Here is a 22,469-nt window from a genome sequence, read left to right on the forward strand (position 1 = left end):
ATCCGTCATGATGGGTGAGGGTGTCCCTGCCACCACATCTTCTGTGTCATCATATAATAGATTGCCAGCCCCCCCCCCACCCAAACCTTTGCATTAAAATCCTCCCCCAAGCAACAAGCACATATTTTCCTTGGTTTACCTGGGGATCATATCCTCCAAAGCTAGGGCAAGAACTCCCACACTGTTCTTGCCATACTGTTAGTGGGCACTATTATAAAAGGTGGCAACTAATAAGTCAGCCAGACTTGGTCTGTGAATTTTAGCCATGAGTATGAAAAGGATCAGGTTCTTCAAAACCACCCATTCACTCTCCCTATGCGATTCAACCAGGACAAACAGACCACCATAGTTCTGCCCCCGTTTATTACTCTTAGCCTGCTCCGGATGTGAAATAAAGCCACCCACATTCATTTCTTCCTGAGACCATGTCTCCTATAACAGGACAACATCCATCTCACTAACTATGGACTGTGTCTCCGCACAGGCCAACTCCAGCCACATTCCATGACAATAATGACATATGCTCGACCTCCAAAATTATGCCTGTAATCAAAGAATCCAGTTCATTTTCTGTTGCCCCACCATTCATCTGGGGTCTGTCTAGAATTGATAGACCGGGTGTTGGGTGTCTCATCTCAGGTTTGCTAGAAAAATCCCTGCCCATTCCATTTCTTTTCTTGATTCCATTTCCCTGGTTCTAGGTGACCCAGGTGCATTCTGTGAGTTGCTGTCCTGAATACAACAAAAGATAACCCTAATGTGAACAAGTACTGGGAAGCATTCTGGGGCAAAAGGGGTTACCCACATTAACATTCAAGGCACATGACAGGGTTTCAAGGACTGGGGCCTCCCAACTCCCACGCCCCATCTCTGACAAAGGGATGGGTCTGGCTTTCACCCAAGTAAACCTCCACCCCAGGTCTGGTGGGGTCCTTGTTTCCCCATGAAAGGGTCCACTACCGGACCCTGTCATGGAGGACAGTCTCTCATGAATAAAATAAATGCACTCAGCACAAGCATGATGTTGTTTTATCAACCAGAAACTCAGTGCAGTGAGGGGGGTTTGTGACTACCCCACTGAAGGGTGGGCGTTCATTGGAGTAGTCAATTAGACACTGTGGCTTTCATTACGACCCTGGCCTAAGACCATGGTGCTATTAGCACCATGGCCCATGCCGGTAAGTTACCGACTCCGCCATGGAGAAAGGGGGAATTACCACCCCATTACAGGGTTGCCGGGGCGGTAATTCCCCCTTCCTCCATGGCCCTTCCCCATTCCCATTTTTGCCCATAGGGCTCAATAGGAATGGGGAAGGCGCTAAGTACGGTGCCGCAAATTGCGGCACCGTAATTAGCACAAAGGTCCCTTTGCGGGTCCCTAATTTAACGGCTGGTCTACACCAGCCGTTAAGGTCGGGTCCCGCAAAAGGACCTCGTAATTAGGCGCTAATGGGTTAACGGCACCGCAGCCTTTTACGGCGCCATTAACCCATAAGCGCCTGGGTCGTAATGAGGCCCTGTGAGTGGTATTCCGGAACCTTTGCACCAGTGCGAGTGCAATTATCCCTAGGGAAGACATTGCCAGAGTACAGGATCCATATTCTTGAAATACATTTTTTTAAAGGTCTATAACTAGAGCAACCATTGCCATGGTGCAAACATGCATTTAATTAACAGGATTTGTTTACTAGAGCAAGGTTTGTCGATGCAAAGTTTCTGTAATACCGCCCTGTGTGTGGAAGAAGCAAGTTGCAATTTGTTTAACTATTAAACAGTTAAAGAATCACAAGGAAAGGTCCCGCCCAAAGGTGCTTTATAGATTTAAAGGATATTGGGTAATGGAAGGTTGGGTTTTCTTGTGTCTTAGTTCAACAGTTCTATGAAAGGGAATGAAAGAGTTTTAGTGAATATGTTCTGAACGGGGGCAGATCTGCTTCCATAGGATGAGCTTGCAAGCAGAGAGGAAGGCAGGGGAGACTCTACCAGACATGCACATTCATAACATAGATAGGCTACACCCAGGCCCTGTCAAATATTCAAAATATGAAATAGAAACTGTATTAAAACAGCAGAGGAAAAGTCCCTGAGCTCACAGCCATAAGCATCATGTCAATATCACCTCCATGGGCACAGTACATACAGTTACACAAAGTTTATAAATGTAAAATGCTTTTGCAATACTAATTGACGTTTGACCTAGAAATCAATGAATAACTCACAACGGAAATAAGTAAAAATGTATCCTTTGCAAGAGGTTAGAAATATTAATGATAGAAGCTTGAGGACCAAATTTGACATGCACTCTTATGGGCTATTCAGATAATTTTGAAACAGTAAGGGCCTCATTACAAGAGTGGCGATCCGGAAACAAGGGTGCTGGTAAGCTTACCGGCACCCTTGTTTCCGTACTGCCACACTACGAGTCTGCCTGCCGGGGCTGCTGCACCTGACCGACCGGTCTGACCCGGCTGGGCGCAGCGGGCCGGTAGGCAGAATCTTCACGGAAGCAGTGTGCCAGTGCTTCCGTCTTGCCACTCCCATATGGGAATACGGAGTTACAAAATCCGGCACCTGGCTTCCCGCGCTGTAGGAAATTTGTAATGTCTAGGTGCATCGGGAAGTCAAGCGCTGGATTTAGTGTTACGGGGTTGGCAGCAACCCACCGGTTGCACTGGCGGATTACCGCCAGCCTCGTAACGAGGACCCAACTTTTCCAAAAACGTCATATGAATGAATGGACTAAATAGGGAAAACTTTTAATGTAGACAAAAGTCAGGATGAGGAGGAGGAGATTTGTACGTGGTCTCTGATCACTGTTTGATGTTTTAGTCAGACTTGACCTGTTCCACATTTTTAGGGGATTCATTTTAAAATGTTTATAAATGTGGATATACATAGATTTCAGTGAAACCATAGGGGAGGGGCTGAGAAAGGTAGTTTATCCTAGTTAATGGGCGACGTTTTTTCTATGAAATGGGTTTTGAGACAATTGAGGTGGAACAGAACCTTTGGAGAATATGAAGTTGCTACGCTAAGGAGGCCAGATATTCTACAAATGTTGAGAGTTTATAACTGGTGTCCTCCCGCCCTCTGAATTTCATGGTACTTCTCAAGTGTCCTAAAGGACTGGGTAGGGGTATAGGTTGCTTTAACTATGCTTTGGGGAGATAAGACCAGACTTTGATATGACAACATTCTGGGACTAGTTACTTAGATTGTGAGATTGCAGTTATGATCAGATTTGTATGTAGTGCTTAATACTGGATTCAACTAGCTTCTAAGAAGTATAATAATTGTATTATTGCCAGTTTTATGGTCCTTCATTTATTGACCTGAAAGGATGAAGGTCTGAGTCTGCACTTTCCGAAGTACAACCTTGCCCCAGATCAGAGACAAGTACTAAACATGTGAGCTATGTACCTCAAAAAAGTGTTTGGAATTCAATTTTTAGGCGTTCTAATTTGACATACAGCTCCATACTGCAGAACTTAACATTCGGGGTTCCTACTCAGTATCGATTGCTTGTCCAGGATGCAGGAGATTGCAAGTGCAACTCTTGGAAGCTCAAAGCAGGTTAACTGAGTTCTGGTCCTACAGTCAAAGAAGTCCCTGAAAAGACTCTTGTGTTCTTAAAGAACACAGTGGCCACACAGTTAGAATTTTCTTATAGTCAGTAGTGCCCTTATATTTGGGCAAAAAGGGTATGTGCCCTGGGCCCCGAGTATCCCATTTGTATTTCTGATGCAAAGAAGTCAGTGGAAGAAAATTGACAAAATATATGCAACACATCCTGATATTGTATAATGTGCTGATCAGGATTTAAGTGTGCTGCCTGGCTATTATTGACAACTAACACCTGACTTGATCATTTAGGTCAGTAAGGCATTCTGTTTTCCCTATAGAACATATCACTATACTTCTTAGGAGAATGTATTTATCACGTGCAATAGCCACGACATGGCCTAATACAAGATTTTGAGGCCCCCCTGTGAGCCATGCTGAGGCCCCCTGACCCGTGAGCTCCTCAACAAAGCACGGGATGCGCCACCACCACGCATCTGCAATGTCCATGATGATTATGCTGCTGCAGGGGAATGCGCGGGCTGCGCTAGGTGAAAGATGTATTTTTTTAATCAAAGCTTAAATGTTTCGCCTAGTGTAGGAAGAAGGTGGCAGTGCTTGGCCTCTCAGAACCAAATGTACTAGCTACCAGTGGTGGCTGGTGAATGTATATTGGAGGGGTGTTAATATTTTGCTACAAGTATGCGAGAGCGGCCAATTGTAGTGATGGGACACAAATCAAATCAAGGGACTCCAGGGGACATTCTCTCCCAATAACATTTTTTGAATCAGGTTAATAGGGTGCATTATATAGCACACTTTCTGTGACAAGAGTTTGAAATTGGTTTTGTTGGGTAACTCATCAACAATCCAATAGATGAAAGTCACCAACAGTGCATAGGAACAGTTCCCAGTTCATTTTAATGCCTTTGCCCACAATATATGCCAGTATAAAAATATGTTCAGGTTCACTGTGCCCATACTTTTCCACACTGGTTGCACCACTATGTGCCAGTATTCCCATATAAGAACGTACTCATGTTTGCTTTGCATGTAATGCTCGTGATGATACTATAAGAAAACATGTCCAAGCTGGCTCTGCCAATTTATGTCAGCACCCCCACATAAGAACACATTCTTTTTGGCATTGCCATTAAAAATGCCATACCACAATAAAACAAGATGCCCAAACTGAGTCCAATGTAGGCCAGTCTAGACATGTAAGTACACTTATCAAGATTTCTTGATCATAGATGCTCAGTAAAAATGTAATGCCACAGTAAGGAATAGCTAGGCTGGTTGCACCAAATTGCCAGGCTAGCCATGTAATAACACATATCATATCTCCTTGCTTTATCATAGATGCCCGGTACAAAACGTCAAGACATAGTATGAAATGACAGCACCAAAATGGCAGAATAACCAAGTTATCACACATATCATGCTTGCTTTATCATAGATGCCCAGAAATAAATGTCACTCACAGCAAGCAGTGGCTAGACTGGCTGCACCAAAATGCCATTCTAGCCACATCATAATAAACATCAAGTTGGCTTTGCCCAGAAATGCCAGTAAAACATCCCATGCAAATTAAGAAAATGTCAACATTGCTCCAGTGCTCCCTGCCCCCCCCAGTGACTCACATACACACATAATATCAGTTATACCTATTCACCCTTCAGTCACTTATCCATACACTTTCTCTCACATTCACTCACACATGCACCCAGAAGATTCACACACATGCATAATCACATTCATATCCATTCATTCACCCATGCACCTTTCTCCACACATGCCCCCACCAACCCAGATCATTCACAGACACAATTATACCCATTAACTCACCCATACACCTTCTCCCATAGTCACTCACACTGCATTCTCCACACATGCACCCACCCATGACATTAATGGTCACATTCATACTCATTCACTCACCTGCCACTCACCCATACACCTTCTCTCCTAGTTACTCACACTGCATTCTACACACTGGCATGGGCACCTTCCCACCCAGAAAATCTACAGTCACATCCATACCCATTCACTCATCTGCTACTCATCCATACACCACCCTCACAATCACTTATAATGCATTCTACACACACACACACTACAACTCCTGTCGACCCAAGGCAGAATAGTCAATGATGAGGGATCATGGGAGTTGCAGGCTAAAACCTCTATGGAGCCACAGGTTGCAGACCCTTTGCATATTATCTGCAGTTATTTTGAAACTCTAAGAAAATAAGTATTCAGAAGATTTGAAAATATGATTGAAGAACTAAAAGTAGAATTGTTATTGATATAAATAATGATTGGACAGGATGGTTCTTTAATATTAGTGATTTTACATTTCTGTGAGTTTATTAATTGTACTACAAAAGTGTAATTTGTTTTTCTTTCCCTTTATAAAGACATTTTGGAAGTTCTTTTTGTTTTTCTTTTTTTTATTGAGTGTTAAAAGTGTATTTACACCATTAAAAAGTACATAAACACAAACAGGTCGTTAGGTTCTGTAATCAGAGGCCTGCAGTTACATAGTGGCCAACTACTTGATCTGGGGCCGCAGGATAGATGCAGATATGACTGCCAAGATGGTGGCTACACAGAGCCCACAATCACGTCCTATAAATTGACAAACATACCCATAACATGTGTGTCATGACTCTCACACAGAAGGACATTGAAACGAGTTGTGTGGGGTGGGGTTGTTCGGTGGGGGGGGGGGGCGATATTTACCAGGACCGAAATCCATACATACAGGAATCCTCATCTTTAGCTTGATCAGTGGCATAATGACCTGGCCATAAGTGGTGGAGTAGATGATTGTCAGAACAATGATGAGAACAAAAGACCACAAAAGGTCTCTCTCTCCACGTGTGTACACACTGAGTCATTCAAGAGGTTCAGCAGCTAGGAGCGAATCATCCTCATTTCACAGGGGCACGCTAGATTGTGCTTTGGGAATTGCTTCATAGAATCGCTGATGAATGCACTCAATGGCATCCTCTGTCGGAGGAATGATTTCAGATTGAATTTGTGCCCTGGGAAGCGGTTACCGCTAAACACTGACTCCTCATACTTATATTTAATGATGTCTGGTCTCATCTAAAATCCCCACACAGGCGTCTCTGGCACCGGAGAAGGCGGCACTCAGTGCTGCAGCCAGGATTGCATGACATCCTGGGGCTGCACTGTGTACATGAAGGCCTAGAAGGCCTAGGGCAGCTCCCTCGTCCCCACCAAGGGATAATTATTTATTTAGTTAGGCCGCTATTGTTTGGCTGCAGTGTGATGTTGTAGTGGCTACGAAGTTACAATCTTCAATTCAATCCATGGCCTCCATCTTATTTGATCATCAATATTGCAAGGACGTTCTTCCTTGACTGAATGTGGCACTCATGTCTGCAAGCATCTGCTCCGGAGAGACCGAACAGCCGGAATGGGCAGGAATGATCTGTCGCGGCCATTTGAAACATAAGTCAAGATTCATAAATGTATATAATGGATAATGAAATGTACACATCATGAACAGAGATGTATATATCATATAATGAGATGCACATGTTCTACACTGACATATATACAATGTACACTGAGATATATTTACATTGTATACTGACACTATATACTTTATATTGAGATACATACAATACTGAAATAGATGCAGGCTGAGATACATTCATTGTAAACTGAGATGTATATACTGTATAATTACATGTATACATTATATATTGAAGTATGTATGCATATGCACTGTACACTGAGGTACATACATCATAGACTGAGATGTATACAGCATTATGAGGCGCATACATTATATTTTGAAACATATACAGTTTGCACTGAGATATATTCATTGTACACTGCCATGCGTACACTACATATTGAGTCCCAGTATTATAATTAATTAAATGTCTATACTGTACACTGAGATATATATATATGTGTACATAACAGGGCCTGCGGTAGCGACCCTGTAGTTATGGTTAAGTTGCTCAACCCATAGGAAGAGCACCTTTTGGGCGGCTTATAACTTTGCCCCCCTTGGACGAATCCTCACCAAACTTTGCAATGAAAAGTACATGGCCACGTCAGATCGATCCTGTGAAGCTTGGTGAGGTTTTGTCCAGGGCGGGCAAAGTTTGAGGTTATTCCCATAGATGCAATGGAAAAAGAAATCTGCACACGCCTACAGCCCAAACCGCTGGATAGATTTTCTCCAAATTTGTCGCTTGGTCCTGAAAGCGTGCTTTTTTAAATGTGGTGTAAATCCGTCCAGTAGTTTCTTTGAAAAAGACGCAAAAGTAGGCCCAACAAAAATGAGTGCTAGCTGGGTCCGGACCGCAAACTCACTTCCCTGTTTGGTCTGCGGACAAGCCATCGATTGACCTAGAGGGAGGCGTGATGTCTGCAGACTTCAGACGCGCTCTTCAATTGGATGGTGAAGAGCGTGAGGTGCTTCAGATTTTTGGGACACACTCCCCATGTTGGATCCGTGGACAGCATAGTGGAGAAAAAGTCTGGAAAACATATTATGGGTTATTCGGTATTGGAAAGAAGGTTGCTGAGTGGAATAAAGATGATATCGGGTTGTTTATGTAGGTTGAAAAATCCCAGGCATATACCACAGTTGTCCGCAGATGCCGCGGTACTTCGCGGCCAGCGCAGTGTACGGACAACTTGCGAAAGACATTTGTGGTTATTTGAGGTTTGGAAGAGGGCATAGAAATGGCTGGGAAGTGAAATGAAGACAATGTAGAGCTGTTTTTATAGGTAAAAAAGGGTTTGTAAATGCTGCCGGGCCCGCAGTCACTTTCAGTGTCTGCGGATATCATTTTGATTGCAGGGGGGTGGGGGTGAGTTTTGGTTGACCTTGTGTGATCTTTTTTTTGTTATAGTTAAGTGTGTTGTGGTCAGTGGCCAGATTCTGGGCGGCATGGCCACAGGTCATGCCCCCCAGAATATGTGCACTGGGTAAGATCATCACAGTAGTAATATGTGCATTGCAATTATAGGTAATGTAATGGGAGTATGACCAGAATAACGATAGTAGGATTATGTGCACAGTAATTGTACATAATGCAGTGGGAGTACAAAGTGCTTGTAATATATATATATTTTTTTTATTTATTTTTTATTTTTATTGGTTTGTTCAACCTTAAAAAGAAAAAAAACAAAATATATACAAGCCAACACATGCATCACTCTCGTGTAGATCCTTCCCATGTAAGTTCTCCTCTCCTCCATTCCACACTCCTCAAAGGTAAATGATGTCAGAGTAAGTCAGCCAGGCTTCCTTACATCTCATGCCATACTTGGCTATCACTCTAATTCTATGCAAGTTTTTAGAAGTTGTAAAAAGTTAATTAGGGCAAATAGAGCTGCTCTGTTAAGTCCTTCACAGAGAACTTGCTACCACTCTTCAGTGCTCCTTGTGCGATAGAGGTTAATCACTGGGGCAAAGCAATGACCCCTTTGCTGCTCCAGAGTCTGGCAAGAAATAGGGCCTCATTACACGGACGGCGGTACCGGTGACCGTTAACCCTTACCGCCTCACTACGAGGTCCCTTTGCGGGTTGGAGACTTTAACGCCTGCTTTTTGCAGGCGTTAAAAACCAACCCGCAAAGGGACCAGGGAGCTAATTACGGTACCGCAATTTGTGTGCCGTAATTAGCACCTTCCCCATTCCTATTATGCCCTATGGGGCAACAATGGGAATGGGGAAGGGCAACGGGGGAAGGGGGAATTACCGCCCCACCAACCTTGGAATAGGGCTGTAATTCCCCTTTCCTCCAAGGCGGTGCCAGTATTTTACCGGCATGGACCAAGGTGCTAACAGCAGCACCTTGGTCCACCGCCGTCCGTGTAATGAGGCCCATAGTCAGATGTTTCAAGGTTTCCTTGGCTTCATTACAGAATCGACAGTTGAAGTTAAAGGTAGCTTGCTTTGACCTCGTTCCAATACGATCTTGTGGAACACATTTAATCTGAAGCGCATATACAGCGCTCTTGCATGCTGATTCGGGAGGTGCATTAGATAGTTTGCACGATGGTCATATGCTTTGGCCTCACCTGGTACTTCAACCATTGATGAAGAACGCGCTCTTTCATCACAAGTTTGGATCCAATCCAGTTTCCACAGCTTTTTCTTAGCAGCCTCTAGATTGTCCAATAACAGAGCACAAGTGATGTTGTATTCTTCAAGTACATCTTGTGACAGCCGGTTCCATTTTGCAAGAATGGTATTTGCTTTTTCCAAAACCGGCCTGTGCAGGATGCCAAATTGGGGAGCCGGCTCCATCATTATTGTTTTACGATATAGATTTAGGAGATTCCGTGCAACCCTGGCGTGCATCGAAATCAACCCTAGTTCATAGAGTATACAAGTAGTTGAGGTACCCTTTGGCAATTTCAGCACACATGACCAGAAGATGTTTTCTAATGTGTTCCAGAGTTCATAAGAAGACCCAAAAGCGTTTTCCCCTCCATATATCAGGATGGGCACCACTTTCTGCTTATAAAACAGGATAATTGGTTTTAGTGAGAATTTTCCGTATTTATTGTTCATCAAGGAAGCTTGGGATGCCAACTGACGACACTTATTTTTAGCTACTTCAGCCAAAGGAGCATCGTTTCGGCTCGCTCTAATTTGCATACCCAAATATGTTGAATATTTAACAAGCTGGATCTTATTGTTAGCAATATACCAGGATGGTTTCTTACCCCTGCCGCACAAACCTTGTAGATTTCCCAGGATCAAAATTTCGCTATTTTGGGTGTTAATAGACAATCCATTTGATGTTATATAGGCGTCTAATAAAGTTATTTTACGTTGCAACCCAACTGGGGTCTGATCTATCAGTACAAGGTCGTCAGCGTATACCAAATAATCAATAGGTGCACCATGTATTTTTGGGGGAAACGTATTTGCGCCAAAGAATATCTCTTGGATATCTGATATGAACAAGTTAAAGATAGGGGCAGCCAAAGGACACCCCTGCTTTACTCCTTTATTTGTGTTTATTTTAGCAGACAGCGCACCAGACATTTCAAGCCGAATCCTGATGGAGGTTTCTGTGTGCAGTTCACGGATTGCGCTAATGAGACTCGATGGGCAGTTCCATTTGGCTAGTTTTTCCCACAGCAATTCTCTATTTATGCTGTTGAATGCTTGCGAGAGATCTATCATCGCTAGGTACAGCTTGGTGTTGAGTCTGAGGGTCTCCATCTTCAAGATGTTCAATATAAGTAGATTTAAACAGCAGCCCACCCCCTTTACAAAGCCTGCTTGCCTGGGGTCTATGTGGTTAGAGTCTTTGGCCCATTTCAAAAGTTTTTGTTGGAGCAGTGTAGCATATACTTTCCCCAGAACATCGAGAAGCGCTATGGGTCTGTAGTTTTTAGGGTTCGTGCGGTCCCCTTTCTTGAATATTGGCACCACAACTGCACTCTTCCAAGAACTAGGGGTTGCGCAAGCCAAGACAATCCGCTTGAATAAAGTGACGCAGAAGTCTGCCCATAAATCCGGATTGCGCTTAAGCGTATAATTTGTTAAGCCGTCAGGCCCCGGGGCTCTGGATTCATGTACACTTTTGATTATCAAGAGGATGCCTGTCCTCTCGAACTCCAGGTCCCACTCTGTTGTAATTGGCGGGGCGCAATTTGTCAGTGGAACTCCTTTGGTAAACAAGGCTGAGTAATGCTCTACCCATGCATCTTCAGTCACTGCAATGGCCTGGATGGCATTTTGAGGCGCTAGATTACTATTAATCAATTTCCAAAATTGAGCCGATTTCTTTCCCTCCATTTTGAGTAACATATTCTCTGCGTCATTTTGCAACATTATTGCTGCATGAGACTTGAGCCAATTCTTATAATTTTGTTTGAGTTTCCTTATTTTTTGTTTTTATGTTTTCGTTCATGGGCCCCTTAAGTTTCCTTATTTCTTGTCTCATGAGTCTTTTCCGTTGCAAAACATAGACATCGAATTTATGTTTTGGTCTTAGTTTGCAGTGACGTAAGTTGTGTTTATTTTCTGCGAAGTTCGACAACAGGTGTTGATATTCAAGACCTTTTGTGTCTCTCATGAAGTTGGCTGTTATCACCTCCACTTCAGTATCCAGGAGATTTAAGCGGATCCTACTAGACCCAGTGCCGACGGCATGAGGCCAGCAAACACTTGCATGTTTGTTCGGGTTTTCAAGAGTAAGCTGTACCATTTCGTGGTCACTATGTGACATTTCAAGTATATCTAGGTGAAGAACTCTCCTATGAATGTTTTCGCTGACGAATATATAGGCCCTCATTACAACCTTGGCGGAGGACCATGGTGCTATTAGCACCATGGTCCATGCTGCTAAGGTTACGATTCCGCCATGGTGGATGGCGGAATTACCGCCCCATTCCAAGGTGAGTGGGGCGGTAATTCCCCATTCACCATTTGCCCTTCCCCATTCCCATTTTTGCCCCATAGGGCAAAATGGGAATGGGGAAAGCCGCTAAGTACGGTGCCGCAAATTGCGGCACCGTACTTAGCACCAAGGTCACTTTGCTGCATGGGTTTTAACGCCTGCAAAAAGCAGCGACAGCGCCGTTAAACCCTTAACGCCTGACTTGTAATGAGGGAATGAGGGCCCTGGTCTAAAATTGACGTTTGATTTAACCTTCTCCAAGTGGGCTTAGCTGGAATGTCTCCCACCGTATTTCCATTCAGCATGTGCATTCCTCAAACTTTCATTTCTATGCACCATTGTGATGCTTTAGGCGCTAGATGTCTTTTCTCGTTTAGACATGTGAGATTTAAGTCACCACATAGGATCAAGTCAGGCGACTGAGACTTTTCAAGTAGTCCGTCAATCGTTGTTGATACTAAATCTGCAAACTCATTTGCTTCTTTTGCTTGATGGTTCCAGTAGACGTTAATAATGCATAATCTATCAGTCTTGCAATTCACTCGTTGAGGTCCACATATTGTGGTTAGCTGAATATAAGGCGACACATTGGATGATTCAATTACCTTAAACCCCGAGGCCTTTCTGACAGCCGTCAGTAAACCAGCCATAGGTCTTCCCTTAGGTTGGCATATCGCTGGGTTGAAGGCGATTTCAAATCCTTCAAGTAACAGTGTTTCGCTTAACCATGTCTCTTGTAGGCAAATAAGATCCAATTTTTTGCCCAAGGGGTATTGAACAGGTGGTGGAACCCTCGGGTATTCCATGATGCCAATGTGCTGATGCTTCTTGGCTCCACATTCTGGCGTCAGATGTTTGATACTTTATTTAAGGAGGCTGCAAGCCAGGACCAGTCGGACACACTGTGTGTGGGATTAACAAAAGGCGAGCCATTGGTCATTGGTAGGCTCTGGGTTCCCCTAATTGTAATCCTTATTGGTTTATCCTCATGAGGCAACGCCACACAATCCTCAGTCAAGGGAAGATCCATTATTGGAGCCTTTGTTATTGGGGCTGTTGACCTCGATTCTTGCTTTTTTGCTGTCATTCGCAATTTGTCTCTGACTCAATTATCGAGTTGTTCTCTTCTTTTTTGTGATCGGCAGCCACGCACTAGGGTCAACCCTAAATATGTCGAACCCTAATGACATCAGCACATGACCAGCGTCTAGTAGAGCATCGGCAATCAGTTTTGACTGCAGATGTAAAATTACAGCATCGTTTTTTTTTTCATTGAAAAATTCGACAATTGTAAGGTCCTCAGAGGCGATTGCTCTCAGACTTGGTATCAAGTGACATAGCCAAATTACATTATGCCGATTTAAGATTAGGTCGTCCGAGGATATAATACGTTCCAGTAGGAGGCGATGTAAACCTTGCTGGGGATTGCTCCTTGAAGATCCCATCTTTTTCTCTCCAGATCGAACATTTCTTTTGGCAGGGCCTTGTCTGTTCAGGTGCTCTTTAAGTTTATGGGACCAGGCAGGCACATGGCTTTCAGGGTTATTGACCCTAGAGGGGCTTTTTAGCAAAGGCATCGCAGGGACACTCAGCTCAGCCAGTAAAACCTTGGTGCCCTGTTTGGGTACTAGTTTACTGGGACCTTGTGCGTCACGGGAGATATTAAATTTTACTTCCAACAATTTACGTTTATCTGCCAAGGTTAAGAATTTAGGGCATTGGTCCATGTTTCCTGTAGTACGGGCACACTGAGGTTCGATCAATTGGCAAACTCTCATCAGACTTTTTTTGTCATTGACTTGCTTAGGTCCTACCGAAGTTTGACACACTGCAGGGGTGATAGGTTTCATGACAGTGTCCGTGACTGAGGTGACAGCCGGTTGTTGTTTATTCAGTGGCGTGATCGGTGGCGAGACTTGACTCAGCACTGTCTCTGCAGGTGTGTCAGACACTGCTACAGCTAACGCTGTAGGCAAAGGCAATTTACCGGAAGGGGCCATCTTCGCTGTATCGGAACAGACCATCTTCGCTGTATTAGATTCAGAGGGATTCACCGGGGAAACCTCAGCAGCCACTGACGCCAATGCCACTGAACCAGGCAGTAGCGACGTGGATGCGTCAGTGGTGTTACAGGGCATCTCCACATCCTTGTAGGTCGATACATTCAGCAGCGAGTCAGAGACGTCGCTAATGCACGTGCGAGAGTCTTTTAAGTCTATCGGTAACTCCTTGGAGACTTTCGCTGACTGCTTACTTTCAGTTGGTTTACTTTTTGATAGCATGCCAGTTACTGTGACATTCACAGTTTTCAGGTTGCATAGAAATTTTCGTGAGTTTGTGGCAGCTCTCTTCGCTTTCCATGCTGGTAAGTTTTTCGTTTTCTTACTAGGGCCAGCATGTTCAATACTTTTGTTAGTTTTAAGTGCTTCAGATGGGTTCTTAAAGATGTCATATATCACAGCCGGAGGCTCGGCGGCATCCAACAACACTCTAGGTGGAACTGCGGGCCCCATCTCCTGGCAAGACATGCTTGTAGATGTTGACGGTATTTGAGGGTTTAGTAAAGCTGGATTCGATGCATCTTGAGCCTCTATTACAGCTTTCGCAAAACCACTTTTTGCTGTGGAGTCAAGGTCCATTTCCGGGATAGTAACAATCAGACTGGACTCAACGCTGCCGATTGGAACAACCGACCCAGCCTGTATCAGTGAAGCTGCTGCTGGAAGCTGTGGGCCAAGTGTGCATTACGTGGGATCCAAGTTTTCTTTTGCTAATGGCAATGGTCCCACAAGTTGCGAGATGTTGGAAGAATTGTTGTGATCTGAACTGGAATTCGGCCCAATAGTGTCTGAAACTGAGGCCGGGCTACACTTCTGACACTTAGAGGCGGTTGATGGGCCGTTCAGTGTAGTGTCTTTTTGGAATATGTTCAGAGCTTCTTTGGCAACCTCAGCCAGCAGTTTTTTTATCAATGTTGGCGTTCTTTACATTGTCCAACAAAGCTGTAAAGGTGTCGTCAGTCTTCTTATTTAGTTCTTGCAGTACCACCTTACAGCAAAGAGACTCTTGATCGATTTTACACATATTTGTTGTCAATATGTGTATAGCCGAAGCCATTTCTTTCAAGTTATCATTGAGATGCTCGTACATTTTAAGGAACGGTGAAATGGACATGCACAAGGATGACATAATTAGCGCCTGTAAGTCTTGAAGAGATTGAGCAATTCTTGGTGCATCATGCTCAGACTCACCACAGCGTGCACGTCTTTTTTTGCGAGAAACCCGTCGTCTGATCTTAGGAAAAGGTTGTTCCGTGAGAGAGGAATCAGAGGACACCTGCTGTAACTCTTCCTCGTTTGCTGACACAGATATGTCACTCTCGCTTTGTTCACATTGCAGTGCTTCCATTGATTTAGTTGATCATTCTGGTGCAGACTTTTTGCTTTTTTGTTTTGGGAGCATCTAAGATTAGGTGAAATGCTTTCATCCATTCTTCGGCGTTTGACAAGACAGCGGGCACTGTACAGTTTCTGTGGTACAATAGTAGGCGAGGACGCCTTTTCAACGGGAAACACTCTGGGCAGTGGAGCTACAATCAGTAGACTGTCCATCGTTGATCCTATATCGCCTTTCCATGTTCTTTGTTTGTTAATGCGAGTGAGGTCAGCCAGCAGTTTGTTCACAACCTCAAGTGAGTTTCTGCGGGCCAAATCAACTACACCAGCGTTATCCCGTGGGGGTTCGAGATCCCTTGGCATTGGCGTCCAGGGGGCGACCGCTAGATTTGTTTGCTGATCTAGCTCAAGGTCGTCAGTGCATTTAAAGACTACATCATCATCATCTTCACAGATGGAGCCTCAAGCGGAGGCGCAGTGAAAGTCTGTGAGTGTGGCTTAACCTACAGATCCCATTGTAGATATTGCACTGAAGAATCGCCCATGAGGGAAGTCTCCGCCGGAAGATGATCTTAAGACAGTATTTTTAGACGTGCAGGTAACGCCATTACGACCAGTCGCTGAGGGAGAAGAGCCCGGGTGACAGGGCACGATACACGTTTGGCTCGTACCAGTCACTATAGCAGAGAAAGTTTCAGCGACGGATACAGTACATTCCGTGGCGCCTTGCCTGGAATCTGTCAGTGGCGTTACGTTACTGTTACTGAGAACGGCCACAACGTCGCTCGCAGGAGTCCCACTCCCCCCTGAAAAGGCCAATCCAGTCAGTGCACTGCCCATGAGCACAACCTTACTTACGGCCGAAGTGGGCAGGGGGAAACAAACTGGTGTGAGGTGATTTGGAGAGGCATTTCCAGCACTATTGGCATCATTGTTGACAGGAGGACCCCCCATATCAGCCTTCCTACAACTAGATGCAACTCTTGGTATTAGGTCACAAACGTTCATGTCACTTACTTGGGACTCATCTGAGAGTTCAGCGATGTCTAGAGGAGGTGCCGGCTCAATAGTAAGAACACAGTCCAGGCCGGAGGAGCAATCATGGACAGGAGGGGATACACACACCATAGACGCTGATGGCAATGGCGCCCCTGCCTCCAGACGCCGTTGGGCACGAGTTTTGGCGGCATGAACGACTTTCATTGCCGCATAGACGTGAGCGTCCTCCTTAAACTTTCTTGGACTTCCTTGGACTCCTTCAACTCAACACCGACTCCGCGTCCGCTCCACGGGGGAATCGAGTCTTTCAGTGCACGCGGGCACGCAGGTACACCCACAGGATAGAGACAGTGTAGACAGACTGCAGGGCTACACCAGTAACTCCTCCGACTCAACACCGACTCCGCGCCCGCTCCGCGGGGGAATCGAGTCTTTCAGTGCACGCGGGCACGCAGGTACGCCCACAGGATAGAGACAGTGTAGACAGACTGCAGGGCTCCACACCAGTAACTCCTTCGACTCAACACCGAATCCGCGCCCGCTCCACGGGGGAATCGAGTCTTTCAGTTCACGCGGGCACGCTGGTACGCCCACAGGATAGAGACAGTGTAGACAGACTGCAGGGATCCACACCAGTAACTCCTTCGACTCAACACCGACTCCGTGGTAGCGGCCCTGTAGTTATGGTTAAGTTGCTAAACCCATAGGAAGAACACTTTTTGAGTGGCTTATAACTTCACTCCCTCTGGACGAATCCTTGCCAAATCTTGCAAAAAAAGTATATGGCCTGCTCTGAACTCTTTTGCAAAGTTTGGTGAGGTTTCGGCAAGGGGGTCAAAGTTATAGGGGGGGTCCCAACATTTTTTTTCTTCCATAGGATGAATGGAGAAAAACTTTGCTCCCTCCTACAGCCCAAACCGTTGGATGGATTTCTACCAAATTTGCGGCAGGTGCGGTGGCTTGGTCCAGAAAGTGTAAATCTGGTGGAAATCCATCCAGTAGGTTTTTTAAAATGACTGAAAAGTAGGACCAAAAAAATTTGTAATATCTGTGTCCGGTCCGCGGACACACTTTCCTGTTTGCTCCGCGGACAGGTTTAGGAATGGCTAGTGGGTCGGTGTTATGTCCGCGGACAAGCAACATGTTCACTGATTGGTTGGAGTGAAGTGTGAGATGCGTCACATTTTCTTGATGCGCATGCCATGTTGGATTTGCGGATATCCGTGGACAGAGCGTGTGGAACAGAGCAGAAATCTAATTTTGGGGAGTGTGTTGGTGTGGAAGAGTGGCTGGAGAGGGTGGGGAAGTGAGAGATGGGTCATTGCTCTATTTGTTTAGGTGGAAGAAGGCCGTGATGTGATTGCAGTGTCCAAGGTCACTGCAGTAGTCCACGGACATACTAAACACTGGGCACACTACTGCGTATTTAACTATACTTTATGTATTGGTTTTGGGTAGTTAGTAGAGTATTGGATGAAGAGGGTATGTATTGAAGAGATTGTGCATTGGCTGTAATTATTGCTTTAGAATGTTAATTGAAGTGGATAAGTCTTGAGGTGGTTGTGTTATGTTTTTGGGTTGTGGTCAGTGGGCAGGTGTTTGCTTGCATGGGTGTGTTATGCTGTGGTGTTTGTGGCCAGGACCTAGAGTCTTGGGTGCATGGCCGAAAGCCTTAGGCCAGAGGCCATGCACCCAAGACTCTAGGCCCTGGCCACAACCAATGCAGCATAACACACCCATGCAAGCAAACATTTTGGGCTGTGGTCAGTGGTCAGGTGTTTGCTTGCATGGGTGTGTTATATTGTGGTGGTTGTGACTGCAATCATTGTATACTTACTGTTTGCTTTGTTGAGGCTGTATGCAGTTTTTTGGCCAGGCCATGCACCCATGACTCTAGGTCCTGGTCACACCTACTGCAGCATAACACACCAATGCAAGCAAACATTTTGGGTTGTGGTCAGTGGTCCGGTGTTTTCTTCCAACATCACGCCTGAGCAGATGGACCGACAATGCCTGCAGACACTTTTGTGCTGTGCCAGACTCCATTGCCTCCATCTGTGCTGTTTGTTTGCACCTCTAGCAGGCTTCTACACAGCAGATTGCTATTATTGGCTGCTCCACGATGCCGGTGTTAAGGACATCATGGTACCCGTTTTTACCAGCATCTGGATGCCGGTAAGTGCATGTCCATGAACCTCGTAATGTGCACTTACTTACAGCATGCCAGTGATACTGGCATGGCTGCAACATGCCCGCACCCATTCTGGGTAGGTGTTACCCGGTCACAACGAGTCCCTGCAGATGCCGGTAGCACTGGCATCGAGGGTCGTAATGCACCGGTCCGGTAAACAATGATGGTGTTCCATTACCAGTATTGTTATTACTGGACTGGCAACCTTCTAATGAGACCCATTGTTTTTTCATTCTCTGTGACAACAGAAAAGATCACATGTTAGTATAGGTAGTTTGTAATGAGTTATTGCATTGCATAGCAGACATTTCTGTACTTTGTCACCCTCATAGTTAGTACTTTACAAGTACTATGCTTTAAACCAGTGTACTGTCCAATTTGCTCAGTTCCTTGGGGTCATTACGACCCAGGCGGTAAGTACTCACCATTCCAAGGTGAGTGGGGCGGTAAATCCCCATTTCCCATTTACCCTTCCCCATTCCCATTTTTGCCCCATAGGGCATAATGGGAGTGGGGAAGGTGCTAATTACGGCACCGTAAATTACGGTGCCGTAATTAGCACCAAGGCGGTTTAGCGCCATGGATTTTAACGGCTGCTAAAAGCAGCCGTTAAAATTGGAATCAGGCGTTAAGGGTTAACGACGGCGTTAACCCTTAACGCCTGAGTTGTAATGAGGACCCCTGTGTGTCTTTGTATAATCATGGGGTCTGTGGGAAAAAAAAACATGCAGGATTAAAAAAACCTTTCTACGTTATGGTACAATCTTTTTCGGTGGTTGATTTTAGTAGGAGGAAATGAATAGGTGTATGGTTTTTGGTTTGGAAGCAGTGGTATTATTGTTGCAGTTATATAGCAGTTGGCGTATTATATGATTGTGCTTATTTAGATAGTACACCAACTCTAATACTTTTCATAATGTTGATCTAGGTGAGGTCTGCAGACTGAGGTATGTTTTTCAGTTAATTCTTTGTATTGTAAATGTTGCCAAAGATTGACATTTCCTATGCTGCCAAGAGTTTTATGCCATAGTTTGTGCCCTAAAGTTTTAAAAATAGGTTCAACTTTAACTCTTGTTAATTGAAGAAGATCTCCAAAAACAATAATGTGTTTTCCTCCAAAGAGGTCTTCGTAGTCTGTTTTGAGGACCTCTTGTAATGTGAGGTAAATCAAAGTCAACATTAGGTTGGAGACCATGCTCACATCATCTATTAGGAGCATTTTCATTTCTTTCAAAACTCTGCATAGTTCTATTGCAGCTTCTGGAGAAAGTTTGTAGTAGTCTAATTTGTATTGGTGTTCTACTGGGAGGAGTAGCAATCAGTGTAAAGTGACACCGCCTATGTTGTAGGCAGATAAACCTGTGGGGGCAGTTACAAAAGCTGACAGTTTGTTGCTTGTCAATTGTTGGAGGAACTTGCTGATGATTTTTATTAAGAATGTTTTCCCTGAACCAGCCTGACCACTCACATATAGCAGTATAGGTTTGTACTCTTGACAGGTACAAGTTTTAGTTTCGTGCAGCATACATGTTCAATTTGTTTAGTTATTTCTAGGAAAATGCTACGCTGTTCATTGTTTAATTGTGATTTGAGTATACCAAAGTCTTCTGTAGACCATTCATACTGGCACATAGTGTTTTCTACTTCAGTCATGGCTTATTCTGCCTATTTTCCTTTGAGTGGCTGTCCAAGTGGTTCTTGGATTCCTGTTAAAGAAGGTTGACTTCTGTCAGGACTGTCTATATTTAGTTGTGCTTGGAGTTCTTCTTCTTGTTGCTGTTCTTTGTCTAACATGGTTTTGTACTGCGTAACATTTATATCTCTTATAGTGCTTTCATTTACTTTGAAAGCATCTTCATAGGAGACATGGGTATCGAATAGTCTTCTCCTTTTCTCCATGGTTTAAAAGTTGTAGTAGGGCCACGTAATACAGTTCTTTATGTTGAGGAGTTTCTAATGACAATTTCATATGATTAATTAGGCTATGTTTGGCAAGTTTCACTAGGCTGCCTTCACAGTTTTCGACTATGTATCTACCTTTCTTCTCAACTGGTTTAATATTATTTTTGTATGTTAATTTTTGGGCTACGTGGTATAGACACATGATTTCCAAAGCAGTACTCCTGTTTGGGTAGTATGTGTCTAGTAAGTTGTTTTTCAAAATGTCTTGGCTGTTGGGATCATTTTTGGCTATTGTTTCTATGTCTTCATATGATTTGAGAACTCTTTTTCTGGATTAAGTAGGACCAAAGTTTAGCCATACTATACTTTTAGATTTCCATACAAGGCAGTACCGGTTAAACAGTCTTCGGCTTTGTAGCAGCCACATTCTCTATGGGAGATCATGTTTATGCCAAAGCTGTACAATTTCTGTGACAGTATTATGTCAGATGATATGTCGTCCCAGAGGTCATTGAACTGTGTTTTCTCTTATTTGGTTAAGTAGGCTCTGACATATCTTGCAACTGCAGTGGGATTGTCGGCAATGTATTGCACATCTATATTTGCATTCCGTGGGAGGGCAATGATTTCATTGTAATCATTGTTGTACTGTGATCCTTCTGTTCTTTTTATGCAGTATGTGTTCTTAGGTGATTTACTTTTGACACTATGGGCCTCATTATGAGTTTGGAGTCAGCCATGGCGCTATTAGCACAATGGCTGCCTCCAAACCTGGCTCCATTACCGGGTTCCTGCAATGGGGATTTACCGGGTCATTCCAACATAGGAGGACCCGGTAAGTCCTCCTTGCAGGAACCATTCCCCATTCCCATTTGAGCCCGCGTAGGGCTAAATGGGAATGGGGAGGGAGGTAACAACGGGCACATTACAAGTGTGCCGTTTTTACCCCCCTCTTTTCATCACGGGACCCGGAAAAGACGTTTAGTTTTACCAGACATCTGATCCGCAAAGGGAACCTCGTAATCAGCCCTAATGGAACGAAGGGGGCCTGTCCCGTACCGGCTCCCTTCATTCCATCAGCGCCAGGTTGTAATGAGGCCCTATGTCTTACTGAAGACATGAAGTTGTTCACTTGTTTGTTGTTGAAACTGGTGTAGGGAAACCAAAGCAGCATTTGGTATAGTATTTCTCTTTGTTTTTATATTTGCGCCGACAATTCTTACCACACTTGTGTCTTTGAAATTGTAAAGTGTGTGCATGTAGGTCACTATGTGTAGTTTGTGAAGGGATTTCACAAGTGACATATTTCTGAATGAACTGTGAAACAGTGGCATCACTGTCCATACCAAATTTAGGAGCATCTTCAATCCCCAAAAGCATGCAGATGAGTGGTGCTCCTCTGAATTGGTATTCCTTTCTCCAAAATTAGTATTGCACTTCTCCGAGAGGAGGAACTGTTTTATTACAAATGAAGTGTAGCATGGCAATAAAGCGATCATGGAAATATCTTGATACATTTACAGGTTCAAGAGATCAGAGTTCCCCTGTTGTTTTTATGTCTATATTTGTTTTGTTTTTGTTTGCTATGCGTAGGAAATCATGCAAATCTTCCCATGCATACTCTGCACAACTTAATGTCACAAACCATGTGGGTGGGCCAAGGTTTCTTATCATACAGCGTACTTCTACGTGTCACTGGAACCAGTATTCTTTTGTACCATGAATGTTTGCTAAAAGATTTGTAATGCTTGACTGTAAAACTTAATCTTTTTCTTGCTCTTTTTTGCAGTAATTGCGTAGAAGACATATTTTGAAAATTGGTACCTGATTTCATTGGTTATGCAACTCCGAAGCATAGAGTTGCTAGTTCACTTTCAAAGGGAAGGTGGAATATGTATTCCACATTTTGTCAGAATCTGGGGTCTTCAGAATACATTCATAAAGAGCAGTATTCTGATGCTGTTATTTGATTGGAGATTCTTTGGCTTGCCGCATTTGGT

Source organism: Ambystoma mexicanum, chromosome 12, assembly GCF_040938575.1.
Source record: "Ambystoma mexicanum isolate Mex_15411 chromosome 12, UKY_AmexF1_1, whole genome shotgun sequence".
Classification (NCBI taxonomy): Eukaryota; Metazoa; Chordata; class Amphibia; order Caudata; family Ambystomatidae; genus Ambystoma; species Ambystoma mexicanum.